This window comes from Phodopus roborovskii, unplaced genomic scaffold (assembly GCF_943737965.1).
Source record: "Phodopus roborovskii unplaced genomic scaffold, PHOROB, whole genome shotgun sequence".
Classification (NCBI taxonomy): Eukaryota; Metazoa; Chordata; class Mammalia; order Rodentia; family Cricetidae; genus Phodopus; species Phodopus roborovskii.
This window is the reverse complement of record NW_026126525.1, coordinates 38642991-38663958: the sequence shown is the minus strand read 5'-3', so window position 1 is coordinate 38663958 and position 20968 is coordinate 38642991. Positions and strand designations below refer to the sequence as shown.

The following is a 20968-nucleotide window of genomic DNA, read 5'->3' as shown; positions in this document are numbered from 1 at the left end:
ATAACAGCCATTATCATCTTCAGAGAAGAGTCTACGACTATTAACAGAAGGCTCTCATGATCTGGCCTGTTGGTGTTCCCTCAAAGAATGAGGGTTGGCTCTTTAAGCTCTCATAGGAGCTTTGGACAGTCTTTCATATATCTAACATCTAACTTCATGTAATTCTAGCCAGGCTGCATGTCACCTTCTGGTGTCAGAAGGTTATATAGAGAGTAATATATAAGGCATGGAAATTTAACTGGAAAAAGGGATTATGTGTATGCAACTATGAAGTTGTTGATGAGACTTTTATTTGCAGCAATCCTTCAGTGTCATCCATATTCCTATAAGTGACCTCTGATACAAGGAAGACCAGTAAACTTTTTTTTTCTTTAAGTAAATTGGACTTTCCTGACATCTTTTGCTCGGTTTGTCATTAGTGCCTTCTTTGGGGAGAGTACACATTTGTTCACATCTCCCAAAAGAACAATATGTAACATGGAATGTTCACATATTTCTTACCTTAGGGGAAAGGACTGTATTTCTCTGTATCTCTATTCTTATATTGATGAATTTAGTTGATGTAGCATCTGTGGAAAAGCTGATAAATGAGCTGTTTCTGTCTATCTCAACCTCTTCATTGCTGTTAACTCTGTCCTTTACCTGAATGAGGGCCTTTCTCTGAAGAGATCCACTATGGCCCCTTGCTTCCTATACTGGGAGGCACCAGTATTTTAAAAGCAATTTGAAAGCCTCTACTCAGAATCTCAGCTCCTTGTCTATATGCATCTTCTCTGGCTGTGGGTTACTGGAATTCAATGTGAGGCCTCAGGTCTCCCCTTTCTTATCAATATTGTAATACTTCCTTTCAATGCAAGCTGATAACATCATCAAATATTATCCTACTTTCTTTAGAAAAGGCAGGTCATTTTCAGATGATTTTTTAGGATTTTATGCTGTCTACCATTCAATTTTTGTAGTTCTATTTAGTTCTAATTAATCTTTAATGGTTGTTCTCAACCTTATACCCTAAATCATTATTTGTTTTTCATTTGATGATTTTTTTAAAGAAAAGTATAGGAGGTTAGTTTCTCAGATGAGCTCTTCTTGTTTAATTTAATTTCCTTTGTTTACTGTCTTTGGAATAATATTTTCTCTCTGAACTAACATTGCCAGGTATTTGCTCACTAGATAAATAAGGTGCTAACACAGTGGAGGGGCCATGTGTAAGCGACAAAGAGGTCACCAGAAAAGCAGAAATATAGCAGAAAGCATTAGAGAACAATAACAAATGCAGCTTTGAAATAGCCGGCTAGAAAAAGCACAAAGTACAGACATATGTACAAAATGAATGTTTGCATTGATCTTTTATTTTTCTTTTTCCTTTTCATTTGTTGGTTCACTGAATTGCATTTAAACATGCAATCACTAAAATGGAAGGGGTTTTAGGGTCTAACACATGAACCAGAATCTGTGACATTTCTCACAACTTTTAGGACAAGGGTAGGGAACACTAGCTAAGAATGGTTTTCACAAGATCCAGATAAACATTAAAGTGCATTGCAGTCAGATCACTCAGGGGAAATATTGGTGACAAAATTCTGGTCTATAAGGAAATTAATTTTGCTTTTAGATGGGTTGGAAATAACAGTCCAGATGGTTTGTATATGAACAGGGCAAAATGGTTTCAGCTGCTTGTGAATGATAGGTTTTGGGTTAAGGTTTCAATGTTCACTACATTGTAACTGATTAATGTCTCTCATCCTTTTCTTCTCCAATTCTCTGGCAACTGAAATTTGGCCATTTCAGAATTTGTCTTTTACTAAAGATGAAGTTGTTCAACAGAATGTTGTTCCTATTGATTGTTGAAGCAGAGGTGTACATTGGTACAGTGCTTCATAATGCAGTGACTCAGATTCACTAGCAGAACTTTATGTAGTTTCATCTTTTCTGTTTCTGATGATCTTCTACATTACAATATGCAAACTATGCATATCAGAAATTTAATTCTATTTTCATGTGACATGGACACTTTCTTAAGGTTACATTAGTGCAATATAGCCAAATTAAATAGGCACAGAGTTAACTACTCACAACACAATAGCAAGATATTTCATTGTATCCATTATTTCTTACGGAGGATAATGGCACAATATCTATATATCCAAAATATCCTGAATAGGCAACTCTCTTCAATGGAGCTTATATTCAAGTAATCAAGATGTGAATATTGATATCGGCCCAACATCACTATTTCTCACAAGTTGAGTGCAATCATGAGTCTATGTTTTCATTATTTCTCAAAATTAATATAAAATGTCTTTACTAATGAAATATTTATTAGAGAATAGCCAGTATTTGGAAATTAAGCTACTTTGGACTATAGCAAAAATCAATCACATTTCTTCTTCTGCTGCTTTGCCTTTTCATCACATTTTCACAGGTAAAATAGGTAATATGCATAACTTTGAGTGGCCTCTTAGAAGCAAAAGAGATGTTCATGTTTTTGAGGACATACAAATCTTTGAAGACCTGATACACAATTCAGACACTTTCCTTGGGAAAAAGCAACTATATTCATGAATATGTATGACATATTTTTTTTTCCCACAACATTTAGGCAATTCATGTGAGCCCAGCTATTGTGCTTGATTTTCCCTTAGATATCCTAAGGCATCTTACTTTACTAGTAGTTTCTTACCATACTTATATGGAGGTATAAACACTTGGGCCAGTGTCTATCCCCATCCATGTATGTGTGTCTGTATGTGGCAAACAGAATTTTCTGATTATTTTCATCATCTGTTGAATTAAGCATTATTTAAATTATCTCTTTTAAAAGACCAAGGGAGATGTTTTTAATGATAAACTGCTTATTGTACAACATAAGCATCTGAGCTCAGATTAGTAGCATTCATCTAAAAGGTATGGGGCTTCCTGCTTGAAATCCCATCTCTGGAAGATGGTGGCAGAATAACTCTGGGAGCTCAATTGCTTCTCCAGCCAGTCTGGAGGAGAATCAATGAGTTCATTGTCAACTAATGAAAGATTTGCCTCATAAAATAAAATGGAAAATGATAAAGAAAGGCACCCAGTGTTGATTTCTAAACTCTAGAGGTGCACTCACAAATGTAGGCATGTGCACATATGTATACTCCTCCCTCCAACAAACACAAACTTTGATTGGTTGGTACATCATTTTCTTCCTCTATACCTGGTATATGAATTTATAACATATAGTATGCATTGAGTATAGAGTAAGTCTCTCATAAAACAACTACAAAAATGACAATGGAAGCTGAGATATCAAACTTATAGATTAAATAGTTATACATGGCAAAATTGAATACCAATATGTGAGGACAACATAATTCATAAAATTGTGAGTTAAACTCTTGTGAAATTTGTTATGAAAATATCTACTATAGAATATATTAATGATAGTTCCAGTGTCTCTACTATTAATTTGAGTAATGTATACATCAATAACCATTTTATTTTAATATCACTCGTTTTATATATTTCCATGCATGTTTTTTTCTAAGAAGTTCACAGAGAAGACAGTTGTTAAATTTGAAAGCAATATCTGAATTTTGATTTCTTAGGAGCTTTGACATTAAACATTCTCATGCTCATAATATCTAACATTTTCCATATGTATTCATTGGAGAAGAACTATATACATCATGAAAACAAGACACAGATCTCTAGATAAATTTCTATATCTAATGATAATAAATACTTTAGGGATATTCTTAAGGATGATAAGTACATGGAGCCATTGAGGTGGCATTAATGCATCATTATGTGCTGTTTACCCATCAATGACTAAATTGTTCTAAATTAAATCACCATATTTTGATGACCCACAGAACAGATCATTTGTAGTTTAATACTGTGACTGGCAACACCTTTGTTTATATGTTAAAAGCCTGTAACATAATCCCCATTTTCTTTATTTTCAAAGTGGAAAATACATTATTCAGTCTCATCCGTCTCATAGATACTTCACCTTGAAGCAATATTCTTGAATTATAATCAGAAATCTATAAATAGATGAGCTCTTAACATAAGATTTCAATTTCAGAGAGCTGTAATATTATCTTAGATTTGACTTTTCCCTTGTAAACTTAGGATTCACTACAGTGCTGGTATTTAACACAGGCTGATGTTAATGAATTGTCCTATGTCAAATCACCCAAGAATATTAGGATGAGCCTTGCTCACTGTGACATTGTTGTGTCAGGCAATCCAGTAATTATCATGGCATTTGCATTTCACTGTAGTTGTTTGTCTGTTGATTAATGATGCCATTTTCTCTTCCAAGTTTGAACTCTGATATTATCTTGCTCATTTGCTATTTTTTGCTAGTGTGCTTTTGCTGGCTGAAATTTGTTGATCGGATAATTTTCCTTGGAGAAATTCTTCTTGTACTTCAGTGTTGAATTATTTACTTAAGTTTTCATTCTGAAGCTTCTATCTTGATACTTTCAAACTTCCCATTCTGTATGAATTTTGCTTTCATGATGTTTGTAGGGATATTAGGAAAATATTAATGCAATAATACCCAATAAGGTATAGGGTAATTTTTTTGTAGCTTTTAACAGCACAGGAATATACATTGCATTAAGCATAGCCAGACCAGGACTTGATTCATTTGAGTTTTGGTCATGGATATTGAATCTAGGTGTATGCATGTTCTAAGCATGTACGGTGATATTGCACTTCACCCCAGTTCAGGATGATTATTTTGATGTTGTGATAATTCATGATTTGTTGATAGGCAGACTTGAAAAAACTTACTGTTTTTGCAAGCTAGTTTTCTATAGTGAAGTCTATTAACAATAATTATTTGATTCAATTTACTCTAAATAATTGGCCCATGAAGTCTTAGATAGCAAAGCTGCTTAATTCTCAAGGTAGCATCAACTTCTTTGCAACTTAAAAGACATCTACTCATTAAATTATTTTCATGGCTTAGTGTTGTGTGATACTATTCCTGGGGAAATGTGAACAAATGCTTATTTATTTCAGAGATCCAACACTAGACAGTTGAAAAGATATCATCAGAATACAATGAGTTTTAATGAGTTTTATGTGGGTGAGGTGTTACTTATAGGACCAGAGATTACTCAAATACAGTTGCTTCATCAACACACCTTGGCATGCATACATGGAAGATCATGAAATCTGGTCACCTGCTGTGCCCTGCATTACTTATAGGCATCTCAACAGGTTAGAGCCTGAGCATCTTGACTACCCTTTGCTTCTTCTAGGTAGTTTAGCTGGCTTCTACTTCTATGTAGTTCAGCTGGCTTTTGCTTCTTCTAGGAAGTTCAGCTGCTTCTGCTTCTTTGAGGCTGCCTGGCTGATCTTCCCTCCTTAGGAAGGTAGGCTTGTCTGAGAGTCTTCTAAGCAACACATCTGGTTGCTTTTCCTTAATTTTGGCCTTGCTGGCCAACAGGAATTTCTCAGTGATTCTTATTGTTTGTATACACTTACGAAGGGTGGATGCTAGTGTATAATATCAGTTTCAGATACTTCTGAAACCTTTAAGTTGTTTGATTCCTGACAATTGTGAACCTTCTTGAAGGGAGGAATGCTGTACTAGACTATTAGTGTATTAAGCTTCCCTCCAAGATGGAAGTTTATCTGAGAGCAATGTGCTACTCAGAATAAGGCCTTGCTTTTCAACTGACCATTTTGTCCCATGTGCCAATATCTGCTTCCAGGGGGTTTTGTGCTTTTAAGTTTCCATTATGTGTATAATATTCTATTAAACACTTTCACATTCATTTTAAGACAAATATTGCTATCTGTTAAATTTTGTTTTAATCCATTATCTAATGCTTAATATATCATGTTTCTATAGTATATACTTATGTTTGTTAGTATGCACTATATATCACAGATGCTTTTGGAGGTAGGTAAAAATGACAAAAATACATTGATCTCTTTTCCATACACAACTATTAGATCCTTTACTTTTGTCTGTATAACTATATGTTTAGTTAGTGTTATAACTCAAACACTTCAATATTTTACTTTAGTAAAGTAACCTTTTCCCTAATATATTCATCTCCAATAATTAATTATAAATCATTTCATAGGAGTTTGACATTTTAGTTTTTATAAGAAAATACTTTTATAATTTAAAGCCATAATTAGCCTATGTGTTCTTGGCTTCAAAAAATCAGCTCACTTTGTAAACTTTGGCAGTTAGTCCTCCACCCTCCATGATTTCCAGTAAAAAAAAAATCGGTAGGATTTTAAGTAATTTATATATTTCAGAGGTGGAGATGCAGCTCATTTGCTAGAGTACTTGCTTAGCATTCACAAAGCCCTGTATCTAATGCCCAATGCCACATAAATTGGGCATGGTAGTGGTGTGAATAGGTGGAAGTGAAAAGTTAAGAAGTCTAAGTCACTCTCAGTTATACAGGGAGTACAAAGATGGCCTGGGATACAGAAGGCTCTGTCTCAAAGCAAAACAGTAAACCAAAAATTTCAAAGGATAAGATACAAGCTCATTTTTTTTTATTTTTGTCATGTTCTGTAAAAAAAAAAATAAACCTAAAATATTTGTTGAAGATGCATTCCTTTTTGTCATTGTATATATCTGGCTTTATTATAAAAAAAAATTAAGTGTCCATAGACATGTGGAATTACATCTGTGTCTTCAATTTGATTTCATTGATCAATTTGCTATTTTTATGCCAATATTACAGTTTTTAATTACTACAATTTGAAACCAAGAATAGTGATACTTCCAGAGTTCTGTTATTATACAGGATTCTTTTAACTAATCTGAGCATTTTGTTTTTCCATATGAAAGTTGAGTATTGTTCTTTTATGCTCTATAATGTGTTTTGATGGGAATTGCATTGAATCTGTACATTGCTTTTGGTAAAAATGGCCATTTTTATATGGCTAATTACATCTTCTGATATCTTCTATAATTTCCTTCTTCAAACTTGAAGTTTTTTAACATACAAGTCTTTCACTTAATTGCTTAACGTTACCCCAAATCATGCTTTATTATCTGTGGCTACTGTGAAAGGCATACTTTTCCTGATTTCTTTCACACACCATTTGACATTTTTATATAGGAGGTCTACTGATGAGTTTTGAGGTAATCTTTTATCCAGCCAGTCCACTATAGGTGTTTATCAGCTGTAGGAGTACTCTGGTAGAAATTTTGCAGTTTTTATGTATGCTATGATATTGTGACTTCTTTATTTGTCTTATTTCTCTAGGTAGAACTTACTACTCTAGTGAATGGATATGGAGAGAGTGGATAGCCTTGTCTTGTTCTTTATTTTACTGTAATTACATTGCATTTCTCTCCATTTAATTTGTTGCAGGCTGTAGGCTGTATACTTGCTGTAAATTGCATATATTATGTTTAGGTATGTACTTGCTTTTTATTTATTTTAATATATATATATTATTTAATATATTATTTAATATATTTATTATTTAATATATATATATATATATATATATATATATATATATATATTTACTTTACATACTGTTCCCAGTTCCCTCTCCCTCTCATCCTCATATGCTCCTCACAGAACTCCCATTTTAACCCCAGGCACTCCCAAGGCAGATTGAGGCCTTCCATAAGGGGTCATAAAAGTATGCTGAATCATTAGGGGTAAGGCCTAGGCCCTACCCCATGTGTCTAGGCTAAGGGTGTATCTCTCAATGGGTAATGGGCTCAGCAATTCCATTTTTGCACTAGGGATACATCCTGGTTCCATTGACAGAGGTACCATAAACTACCCAGGCCTCCTAACTGAAACCCATGTTCAGGCAGTAGGTGTCAGTATTATGCTTGTTTCCCAGCTATTAGTCTGGGGTCCATGTGCTCCCCCTTCTGGTCAGCTCTTTCTGTGGGTTTCTCCAGCCTGATCTTGACCACTTTGGTCATCACTTCTCACACTATGCAGATGTATTCCAGGAGTTTGGCTCAGTGTTTATCTGTGGATGTCTGCTTCTGCTTTCATAAACTAGTGGATGATGGCTCGAAGATGGCATGTAAGGTAGTCATCAATCTCATTATAGGAGAAGGGAATTTAAGGTAGCCACTCCAGTATTGATTTGGTTGTTATCTGGGGACATCCTTGTAGGTCTCTGAACAATTAACTAGTGTAAGATTTCTCTTTACAACCCTCTCTTTACAACCTTCTTGTTTTTCTTCTCTATTCTTCCTGATTCAATATTTCTGCTCCTTTATGTTCTCCTTTCCTCTTCTCCTCTCCCATTCTCTTTCTCCTAAATCCTTCTCCTTCTCCCAATTTTCTCAGGAGATCTTGTCCCATTGCTCTTCTATGAGGTAACATGTATGTCTCTCTTAGGGTATTCCTTGATTCCTAGCTTCTCTGCAGTGTGTATTGTAGGCTGGTTATTCTTTGTTCCATGTTAAAATCCATATAAGAATGAGTACATACCACTTTCATCTTTTTGTGAATGGGTTACCTCACTCAGGATGGTTTCTTCTAATTCCATCCATTTGCCTGCAAACTCCAAGATTCCTTCGTTTTTCCCCCCTGTTAATAATCCATTGTAGAAATGTACCACATTTTCTACCCATCCTTCCGTGAAGTGGCATCTAGGTTGCTTCCAGGTACTGGCTAGTACGAATAATGCTGCTATGAACATAGTTGAACAAATGTCTTTGTTGCATGATGTTCATTCTTTGAATGTATGCCTAAGAGTGGAATTGCTGAATCTTGTAGTAGAGTGATTCCCATTTTCCAAAGGAACCACCATATTGATTTCCAAAGTGGCTGTAAAGTTTGCACTCCCACCAGAAGTAGAGGAGTGTTCCCAGTTCTACACTTTCTCTCCAACATGTACTGTCAATGGTGTTTTTAAATTTAGCCTTCTGACAGGAGGAAGACAGTATATCAGAGTGGTTTTCATTGGCATTTTCCTGATGGCTAAGGATATTGAACACTTTCTTACGTGTCTTTCAGCCATTTTAGATTCTCTATTGAGAATTCTCTGTTTAGTTCTGTATCACACTTTTTAATTGGATTACTTGGTGTTTTGGTGACTAGCTTCTTCAGTTCTTTGTATATTTGGGAGGTCAGTCCTCTGTCAGATGTGGTGTTGGTGAAAATCTTTTCCCATTCTCTGGGCTGTCGTTTTGTATTGTTGACTGTGTCCCTTGCCTTACTGAAGCTTCTCAGTTTCAGTGAGGTACCACTTATTAATTGTTGATCTCAGCATCTGTGCTATTGGTGTTATGTTCAGGAAGCATTCTCCTGTACTAATTTGTTTGAGGATACCTTCCACTTTCTCTTCCAAGAAGTTTAGTGTGGCTGGATATATATTGAGATCCTTGATCCATTTTGAGTTAAGTTTGGAGCATGGCAATAGATATCAATCTATCTGCCATTTTCCACATACCAGCCTCCAGTTATGATTAATGAAGATGCTGTTTTTTTTCATTGTATAATTTTACTTGCTGTGTCAAAAATCAGGTGATCATAAGTGTGTATGTTAATATCAGGGTTTTAAATTGGATTACATTGGTCTACCTGTATATTTTTGTGCCAATACAAAACTTTCTTCAGGATTTTAGCTCTATGGTAGAGCTTGAAGTCAAGGATGGTGATGCATCCTGAAGTTCATTTATCGTACAGGGTTGTTTTGGCTATCCTGGGTCTTTTATTTTTCCATATAAAGTTGAATATAATCTTTAAAGGTCTGTGAAGAATATACTGGGATTATGGTGGTGATTGCATGAAATCTGTCAATTGCTTTCAGCAAGAATTCCATTTTTATTATGTTATCCTCTCTATCCATGAGCATAGATCTTTCCATTAATTTCTTTTTTGACAGACTAAAAGTTCTTATAATTATAAGTCTTTAATCTGTTTGGCTAGAATTATTCAAGATATTTAATGTTTTTTGTGGGTATTGTAAAAAAGTGATCTTGGTCTGATTTCTTTTGCAGCCCCCTTTTCAACTGCATATAGGAGGGCTACTCTTTTTTTTTTTTTTTTTTTTTTTTTTTTTTGAGTCAATCTTGTATCCAGCCACTTTGCTTCTCTGGTAGAGTTTTTTGGGTCACTTATGTAAACTATCATATCATCTGCAAATAGTGATAATTTTACTTTTTCCTTCCCAATTTCTATCCCCTTTGTTTTCTTATTGCTCTAGCTAGAACTTCAAGTAAAATATTGATGAGATATGGAGAGAAAAGACATCCTTGACTTGTTCCTGATTTTAAAGGAATCCCATTGAGTTTCTCTCCATTTAGTTTGATGTTGTATGTTGCAATAGGAATATGTTTTGTATGTTCCTATTACTCCTGATCTCTCCAAGACCTTTATCATGAAGGGGGTTTGGATTTTTTAAAATACTTTTTTGGCATCGTGTGAAATGATCATGTGTTTTTTCTTTTTCAGTATGTTTATATGGTGGAGTACGTTGATGGATTTTCATATGTTGTACCATTCCTGTGTTCCTGGGATGATGCCAACTTGGTTATGTTTGATGATTTCTCTGATGCATTCTTGAACTCAATTTGCCTGTATTTTATTGAGTAATTTTGCATCAATGTTCATGAAGGATATTGGTCTATAGTTTGCTTTCTTAGCTGTGTCTTTGTGTGGCTTGACTCTGAGGTAATTGTAGCCTCATAAAAAGAGTTTGGCAGTGACCCTTCTGCTCTTATTGTGTAGAACATTTTGAGAAGTATTGGCATTAGCTCCTCTTTGAATTTCTGATTGAATTCTGCACTGAAACCACCTGTGTCTGGGCTTCCTTTTTGACTGGGGGACTTATGATGAGTACTTTTATTTCATCAAGTCTGTTTAAATTGTTTATCTGATCTGGTAAGTGATATCTATTGTAACGAGTAAGGTTTTTCTGCCACCACGCCAGCCCCAAATAACACACAGAGACTGTATATTAGATATACTGCTGTTGGCCAGTTACTTGTTTCTTATCAGCTAGCTCTGTCTTAAGTATTAACCCATTTCTGTTAATCTAAGTACTGCCACGTGGTCTCATCTTACTGGGGAGTCGGGCTGAGACCTCTGTTCTCTCCGGTCTCCCCATGCTGAATCCTCCTTACTACTTCCTCTCCTCTCCTTGTCTCCTAGTCCTGCCTATCTTGCTTTCCTATTGTCCAACAGTGCATTATTCATTAACCAGTATGAGAAACATATTTACAGAATGACATCTCCTATTGATCTATCCAGAAAATTGTCTCTTTCTGTTGAATTTTCAAAAATTTTGAGTACAGGTACCTGAAGATTCTCTGGATATCCCCAGTGTAAATTGTTATGCCCCCCCTTTTCATTTCTTATCTTGTTTATTTACATGTTCTCTCTCTGCCTTTTATTTTGTTTAGATAAAGGTTTATCTATATTGTTGATTTTCTGAAAGAACCACTGTTTGTTACATTGATTCATTGAATTGTTTTCTTTGTTTCTTTTTTTTATTGATTTTAGCCTTTTATTTGATGATTTCCTGGCATTTACTCCTCTGGGGTGAGTTTGCTTCTTTTTGTTCTAGAGCTTTCAGTTTTGCTGTTAATTCTCTAATGTGTCTATTTTTCAATTTTTTTCATATGGCCACTTAGTGCTATGAAGTTTCCTCTTATTATTGCTTTCAAACTGTCCCATAAGTATGGGTATGTTTTGTCTTCATTTTCATTGAATTCTAGGTAGTGCTTAATTTCTTTCTTTATTTCTTCCTTGGCACAGGAATTGTGGCACTGCACATTGTTCAGTTTCCATGAGTTTGTAGTGTTTCTGCAATTTGTGTTGTAGTTGAAATGTAACATTCAAGCATGGTCGTCTGATCAGATACAGGAGGTTATTCCAAGTTTTTGTACCTATTGGGGTTTGCTATATTGTAAAGTATGTGGTTCATTTTAGAAAGGGTTCCAGGTAACACTGAGAAGGTATATTCTTTTGTGTTTGGATGGAATGTTCTATAAATGTCTTATAAATCCAATGGATCATAACTTAATGGTAGTTCCTTTGTTTCTTTGTTAATCTTCTGTCTAGTGGACCTGTCTAGTGTTGATAATAGGCTGTTGAAATCTCCCACTGTAAGTGTGTGAGCTTTTATATTCACAGAGAGTTTTAGTAATATTTCTGTTATGAATGTGAAGGCCTTTGTATTTGGGGTATAAATGATCAAAATTGAGACTTCTTTATTGCTTTCTCCTGTGATGAACAAGAAATGACCTTCATCTATTTTGAATGATTTTAGTTTAAAGTCTAATTTGTTAGATATTAATATTGCTATACCTGCTTGTTTCTTCAGTCCATTTGTTATGAAAATCTTTCCCTAACCCTTAACTCTGAGGTAATGTCTGTCCTTTAAATGAGATGTTTCTTGTATGAAAATGAAGAATGGATTCTGTACTTGTATCAGTTCTGTTAGCCTGTGTATTTTTATTGATATTCAGGCACATTAATGAACATTGATTTTTAATTCTTGTGTTTTTTGGATTTTTTGTTGTTGGTGGTATTATGTGTGGATTTCCCTCCATTTTTCTTTTGGTTGTTGGTAAAATGCAATTATCTATTACCTATGTTTTTGTTGGTGAAGTCGACAACCTTGGGTTGGAATTTTCCTTCCAGAACTTTTTATAGGTTGGATTTGTTAATAAGTATTATTTATATCAGTTTTTTAATGTAATATTTGGTTTCTCTATCTATAGTGATAGAAAGCTTTGCTTGGTCTAGTAGTCTGGGCTGGCATCTGTCATTCTTATTGTTGGTAGAATATCTCTCCAAGCTCTTCTGGCCTTCACAGTTTCTATGGAGAAGTCAGGTGTAATTCTGATAAGTGTGCCTCTATATATTCTTTGGCCAGTTTCCTGTGCTGCTCTTAATATTTTTTCTTTATTCTGTATGTTTGGTGTTTTGAATATTATGTATAAAGGGGACTTGTTTTTTGGTCTATTCTATTTGGTGTTCTGTAAGCTTTTTGAACTTTCATTGGCATGTCTTTCTTTAGGTTTGTAAAGTTTTCTTCTATACCTATTATTCTTAGGTTTGTTCTTTCCATGGTTTCCTATATTCATGGATATTTTGTGTTAGGGATTTTTTGGATTTAATATCTTCTGTGGTCCCCATGGTGTCCCGGGTTAGTTGAAGGGACAGAGGAACAGGAGGAAGCCTTGAGGCCTGTGAGCCGCATGGCTGCAGCTTGGGGCGATGACGGGTCAGGCCAGGCGAGGCTACTGTAGCCACAGGACTCCAGCCAGAGCTTGCCCAAGCCAGTGACCCATGAGAAGCCCCAGCAGGGCTTCCTCTCTAGCCTCTTCACTCGGGACTGGTGTTGCCTGCTCATGATCCTCAAGACTCTAGAGAGGAACCCTTATGTCAACTTCTACTGGATGCAATGAAACACTCAGGCTGTGCTATTAACAAAGGGAGGCACTTCTGTTATGAAGACTGTGATAGAAATGTCAGCAGAGGGTTTGATGCTTCAGATTGTTTTGTGCCAGAATAACATCCATAGTCAGGCTCACATGAGTAGAGTCATCACCCACGAGCTCATCCATGCAATTAATCTTTGCAGGGCTCATGACCACTGATTTACAGATGTCAGACATTTGGAGTGATCAGAGATCCTAGCCACAAGCTTCAGTGGGGACTGTTCACTTGTGAATGAAATCTTCAGGTTGCATTTTGGATTCAAACAACACCATCAGACTTGTGTGCAGGACAGAGCTGTTCTTTTCATCTTGGCAGTTCGGAACATCAGCAGAGAAAGAGGCCCAGAAGGCTGTGGATGACGTTTTTTGAATCTTGTTCAATGACTGTGAGCCTTTTAGGCAGAATCCCACATATTAAGATGTATGCCCAGTATGCTAACAGGAACTTTCAGGACCCTCATAGCTATTACTCAAACATGGTGGCGGTTTGTATCCCGGAACCTCAGGACCAGGAGGGAATGCACAAATATATACAATGTAAATAATCAGCCACAGCCACAGTTCAGCAGGTGAAATGTTCTCAGACACAGAAGGTATACATGTATATCTTCTCAGACACAGAATATACACAATGTAAATGTTCTCATCACAGAATGTATACAATGTAAATGTTATCAGCACAGAATGTACACAATGTAAATGTTTTCAGCTAAAAAGTGTATACAATGTAAATGTTCGGTTAGGCACCATGGATCCAGAATGTATAGTGTGATTGGTGGGTTAGATAGATACCATGGATCCAGAATGTATACAGTGTAAGTGATTGGTTAGTCATGGAATCCAGAATGCATATATTGTAAAAAGTGCAGAAGGTGTTGGTTTTAGCATTTGACTACAAAAAATAAATATAGCAAAAAAGGAATTCCTTAAACTGCAAGGCAAAAATTGAATCTTTACAGCTAGTCATTTAGTAAATAAGGTAAACAAATAACATTTTTGTATTTTACACAGTATACTTATCTTTTTAATGCTTTAGTTTTATAATTTGTAATTTTTATTATATGAGATTATTTTAAATTTGATTATGAAATATGTGAATCATGTACCTTTGTGATAGTGGTGGGAGATCAAAGTAAGTATTTATTTACAATGAGATGATCACATTATAGGACATTTGTGAGGAGTTGTCATGATTAAAATGCAAAGAATGAAAGTTGGGAATAAGTTATTAAAAAAATAAAAGATTTTCTTTTTTCTATGAATCTATTTCTCCCATTGAATCTTCAATGCCTGAGATTCCCTCTTCCACCTCTTTCATTGTAATGGGCTTCTGTAGTTCCTGATCATTTATACAGCTTTTCTATTTCCAGTGTTTTCTGTTAAGGATTTGTTGGATTTAAGATTTTTTTTTCCTTTTTTGGCCGATGCATCTATTTCCTCGAGTTTATCTTCAGTGCCCGAGATTCTCTCTTTGATCTCTTGTATTCTGTTGGTTATGTTTGCATCTGTCGTTCCTGATTGTTTACCCAGCTTTTCTATTTCTAGCAGTCCCTCAGTTTGTGTTTTCTTTATTGTCTTTATTTCAGTTTTCAAGTCATGAACTTTTTGAATTGTTTCCTTCATCTGTTTGATTTTTTCCCCCCTTAGCTTTATTTGCTTTCTTCAAGAGATTTGTTGATTTTTTTTTTTTTTTTTTGCATTTTTTGGTTTGTTTTTTTCTTCCATTTCTTTAAAGGGTTTTTTCATTTCCTGTTTTAGGGTCTCTATCATCTTCATGGGGCTGTTTATAGGGTCATTTTCTTCGTTTCCTTCATCTGTGTTAAGATGTTCAAGTCTTGCTGGTGTGGAGTCCCTAGAATCTGGGGGTATCATATTGATCTTTCTGTTGTTGATTGTGTTCTTATACTGACATCTTCTCATCACTTCTTTCCAGTGCATACTCTTGGGGTTCTCCCTCTCCTGGTGGGTATGGGACCTAGGTTCTATTCCAGTGGGTGCAGGCAGGCCTAGTAACATGATGTATCTCCTTATCCAGTGGGTGGAGGTGGAAGTAGGGTGCTGGCAGACATTGGATGGGCTGCCCTGCTTGGATCTGTTACCTTGTGCACAGGCCCTAGTCTTCAGGTATGCAGGCTACAGGACTCAGGAGGCCTCAAGCAGGGCCCTGGAAGGCAAGCTGTTGAGTTAATTTTGTACCCTGCCACTTTGCTGATGTTGTGTAGCACCTGAAGTAGTTACTTGGTAGATTTTTTGGGGGGTCACTTATGTAAACAATTATATTGTCTGCAAATAGTGAAATTTGACTTCTTCCTTTCCAATTTGTATCCCCTTGATCTCCTTTTGTTGCATTATTGCTCTAGCTAGAACATCAAGTACAATATCGAAGATATATGGAGAGAGTGGACAGCCTTGTCTTGATACTGATGTTAGAGAAATTGCATTGAATTTCTCTCCATTTAGTTTGATGTTGGCTGTTGGTTTATTGTATATTGCTTTTATTATGTTTATGTATGTTCCTCTTATCCCTTATCTCTCCAAGACCTTCATCATGAAGTGGTGTTGGATTTTGTCAAAGGCTTTTTCAGCATCTAGGGAGAAGATCATAGGGTTTTTCTTTTTCCTTCTGTTTATGTGGTGGATTACATTGATAGATTATCATATGTTGAACCATCCTTGCAACCTGGGACGAAGCCTACGTGGTCATGGTGGATGATTTCACTGATGTGTTCTTGGATTCAATTTGCCAATATTTTATTGAGTATTTTTGAATCAATGTTCATGAAGGATATTGGTCTGTAGTACTCTTTGTTAGTTGTGCCTTTGTATGACTTGGGTACCAATATAAATTTAGCCTCATAAAAAAAGAGATTGGCAATCACCCTTCTGCTTCTATTATGTGGAACACTTTGAGGAGTATTGGTATTGGCTGTTCTTTGAATTGCTGATTGAATTCTACACTGAAACCATATGGCCCTGGGCTTTTATCGTTTGGGAGATTTTAATGACTGCTTCTATTTGATTAGGGGTTATAGGTCTGTTTAAATTGCTTATATGTTTTTTTATTTAATTATGGTAAGTGAGTATTGAAAGAAGGAAATTAAAGAAGATAGCAAAAAATGGAAAGACCTACCATGCTCTTGACTAGGTAGGATCAAAGAGTAAAAATGGCAATCTTACCAAAATCAATCTACAGATTCAATGCAATCCCCATCAAAATCCCAGCACAATTCTTCACAGAACTAGGAAGAACAATACTCAACATTATATGGATAATCAAAAGACCCAGGATAGCTAAAACAACCTTGTACAATATAGAAACTTCTGGAGACATCACCATCCCTGACTTCAAGCTCTATTGTAGGGCTATAGTCCCACAAACTGCTTCGTGCTGGCCCAAAATAGACAGGAAGACCAGTGGAATCAAATCGAAAACCCTGATTCTAACCCACACAACAATGAACACCCATTTTGGACAAAGAAACTAACATTATACAATGGAAGAAAAGAAATCATCTTCAACAAATGGTGCTGGCACAACTGGATGCTGACCAGTAGATGACTATAGATAATCGATATCTATAACCATGCACAAATCTTAAATCCAAATGGATCAAGGACCTCAACATAAATCCAGCCACATTGAACCTCTTAGAAGAGAAAGTGTGAGATACCCTTGAATGAATTGGGACAGGAGGCCACTTCCTAATCATAACACCAGTGGCACAGACACTGAGATCAAAAATTAATAATTGGGACCTCCTGAAATTGAGAAGGTTCTCTAAGGCAAAAGACACAGTCAACAAGAAAAAAATGGCAGCCCACAGACAATGGAGTACTACTCAGAGGAAAAAAACAAACAAACAAAAACACAAAACAATGGAATTTGAAATTTGAAGTCAAATGGATGGAACTAGAAGAAACCATCCGGAGTGAGGTAAACCAGTCACAAAAAGACAAATACAGTATGTACTCACTCATATATGATTTTTAGACATAGAGCAAAGGATTACCAGCCTACAATCCACACCACCAGAAATGCTAGGAAACAAGGAGCGACCTAAGAAAGACTTACATGGTCCCTTGGAGAAGGGGAAAGGGCAAGATCTCCCAAGCAAATTGTGAGCATGTGGGGGGAGGAGGTGAGAGGGAACTTGGAGGAAGAGGAGGGGTGAGGTATATATGACTAAACAGGAAGATTGAGTCAGGAAAAAAATAGAGGAAGGCAAGAATAGAAATATCATCATAGAGGGAGCCACTATACATTTAAAGAGAAATCTGGTACTGGAGAGAGAGAGAGAGAGAAACAGAGAGAGAGAGAGAGAGAGAGAGAGAGAGAGAGAGAGAGAGAGAGAGAGGGAGACTCATGAATCTCATTTAAATAACTAGAAGTACTCACCATCAAGCTCAAGGGATCCTCCCATCTTTCACTCCTTAGTGCTTGGTGTCCATGAAGCACCACCATACCCAGCTTTTTACACAGTACCTGAGGATATCAGTTTAGGTTCACATGTTGCTTAGCCATCTCCTGGCTCTATCATGTCTATTTCTTCTCTATTCTTGCTGTCCATGAGATGCTCATGATTTCATCCACAAACTTTGTTAGTCTTGTTATTATTCTTCCTCCTTTTAGAATTTCTGACTTGAAACTTAATTAAAGATTTTGACAGCATGGGTTAATATGATTTTTGCATGATTCTATGAAATTTAAAATTAAATTACAGGACACCAGAAGATGAACACTGGATGAAAGGATTTGGAGTAATATTTGTTTTCAATCTCCACAGTTTTACACAAAGCTTGCAACATAATAACTATTTAATGAATGTTTTTAGCTCTATAATTATGTTCTCTTTTCCTATAGAGTGGGCCATGGTGGCATAATGCAATATATCTCCAAATTCTATTGGCATAATTCTTTTTCTGTCATCTGTGGCAGTGTTTCAATGATTCAGGTGTCTTTTGCACTGCATTTATCTCTGTGTACAGTCTATCCTTTCTTGACTCATGGAAAAGAAGTAGCAATTGTTTTCCATTAGTTTCCAATATTTACTCGCCAAAGATAAACACTGGCCTTCCTCAAAGGCAGGCAAATTTCTGGAGCTTAAAGAGTGACCAATAGGAAGACAATGAGTGTGAGTGTCATTGAGTGGAAAACATGAAATGAAAGAATATATTCCCAATCTGAGAGAGACATGTAGAAGTCTCATGATTTTTAGCTTAATCCAGAAATGCAGACAATTTCACTGTATTCATAGCGCATTTTCTGAATTAGTATACTTTCTCATAACTCATTTGTAAAACTGCAGAATATGGGAGAGCACTCACATCTTTTTACAAGTTTGCCTTATAAAAAAATAATAGTTGGAAAACTCTTTTGAAAGGGGGTTACATTGTAAGTAGCAGCAGGTACAACCAGACTCACTACATATGGGTTACTATCTGATATTACAGGGCTGTTACCATATGTATAATTTAAGTTCCACTACTAAGTGCATTACTTGGAATCATCTTGCCTGTCTGTTGATGTAGGAACTTGATTGGTGATTGATCTGCTCCCAAGTCATAGAGGTTTAATCTCTGTATATGTCTGTAAGTCTCTGTCTCTCTGCCTGTTTTTCTTTCCTTTGTTGTTCTAAGTGCTATGACTTTCCTTTCTGCTCAGGAGAATATGTGATAATTGACATCTGAGTTTTCTAGAAGCCACACCACACTGCATGTCCATAGGTGTGTGGTGGTATTGAAGATGTAATGTCTTGACTTGCAAGCTTTTTTTTTCATTAAAAGGATTTTGATAGAGGACTCTGCCTTCTGAAATTGTACACTTTCATGAAATAACAGGGCAAAGTTTTTGAGATTTCTTTAGGTGTAAGGAATCTCCCTGATTTTGAATCTTACTACTTTATTTTGTTTCTAGGGCAGCTGTTTATGTCTGTATATTTCCTTTGAGGTTATATGGATATATCTCATGAATTTCTCACTCTCCATGATTTAACTTTTCCAACACCTGGCACCCATTCTCCCCCAAAATCACTTAGAAAAAGATTGCACTTTGCTTTGTGGGTACTGGCATTCATGTTGCATAGAATGTGAGTGATTGTAAGCAGTTCTTATCCTGTAGTTTTTCTCTGGAATTTTTACCAGAAAATGTAGACCAGTTCTACAAGCTTATTGAGAATTCAACATTGACTTTTAGATAACCGTGACTGCCAAATAATCCTTGTCATATACAAAAAAAAAAAAAAAACATGTAAAATGTTTTTAAAATTTAAGCAGGCGACACATAATTATAATAAACGATGCAAAAAAATCATATTTATATATACCTAGGAGGAGAAGATATCAGAGGAACATCTATTTACAGGAGGTTATGAGCTAGTCTCATTTTGCAGAAACTTGTGTGATATTTGCCTGATTCTTCATATGACTACAAGAAAGTTTAAACAATGGCCAGTGTGGTGATTTGAATGGGAATGGCACTCACAGATTCATGTGTTTCAATTCTTGACCCGTAGGCAGTGTATCTATTAGGAGGTATGGCCTTGTTAGAGTAGGTGTATCCTTGTTCGAGAAAGTGCATCACCATGGAGGTGGTCTTTGGGATCTCATAAGTTCAAGTTATACCCATGTGTGACACAATTTACTTCCTGTTGCCTTCAGATCAAGATGTAGAATTCTCAGCTCCTTTCAAAGTACCATGTGTGCATGCATGTCACTATGCTTCCTGCCATGACAGTAATGGACTAAACCTCTGAAATTGTAAGCCACACAAATGAAATATTTTCCTTTGTAAAGACTTCTGTGGTTTCTTCACAGGAATAGAAACCATAAGGAAGACAGCCAGATACTGTTAATCTTTATTAACAGCAACAGATCCTAAATCAAATCTGAGGAGTTGATACAGCTAATGATTCAGCTAATTCTTGCTCTGTGAGCTCCTGTTGTCCTGAGAACTTTTTAGTAATTGTACACATCTCATTTTTGGTCAAGTGATTCCATCTAATATCCTCATTTACAGTATGAAAGAATTCAATTTTCTAATATGTGTTCCCAAATAAATATTTCCCAGAGTTGTTTGGTAAAGTTTTAGGAAACTGTGACAAGTAACTATGTTGACATTTTCCTACTGAAAGCATCCTAGATATATCTAAATTACAAATTTCTTAAGCTAGCCAAACTTTGACATGGTGTTATGTAACTAAAATATTTTTTTCTATGATTATATGACTTTACTTGGAAGCTTAGAAGACATCAGTTCTCCCGAAGTGCATGTGCTTACCTTTTAGAATATCTGGACCTGACAAATTTTCTGTTTGGGTGACAACAAAAATTTTGTTGGGCCTGAAAAAAAAAGAGGAAAAATCATTTTAAGAAATATAACGCATAAGCAAATTCTCTTCAAGACTCTTAGTTCAACTTTCCAGTACTTTTTAATAGGAAAAGAAAGGTGACACCCAAGAACAAATAAGCAGGAAGATGCAACTAAAATTTACTTAAATGTGACACATGTCAACCACTGTTGTGGTTGAATAACTCAACATTAATTGGATAATTCAATGCAGAGCTGTC

General features: G+C 35.8%; 1 pseudogene; it reads left to right on the top strand.

Annotated features, from left to right (window-relative positions):
- The first annotated feature begins 13095 nt into the window (after window positions 1-13095).
- Window positions 13096-13947, top strand: LOC127232145 (mitochondrial inner membrane protease ATP23 homolog; annotated as a pseudogene).
- Window positions 13948-20968: the final 7021 nt, after the last annotated feature.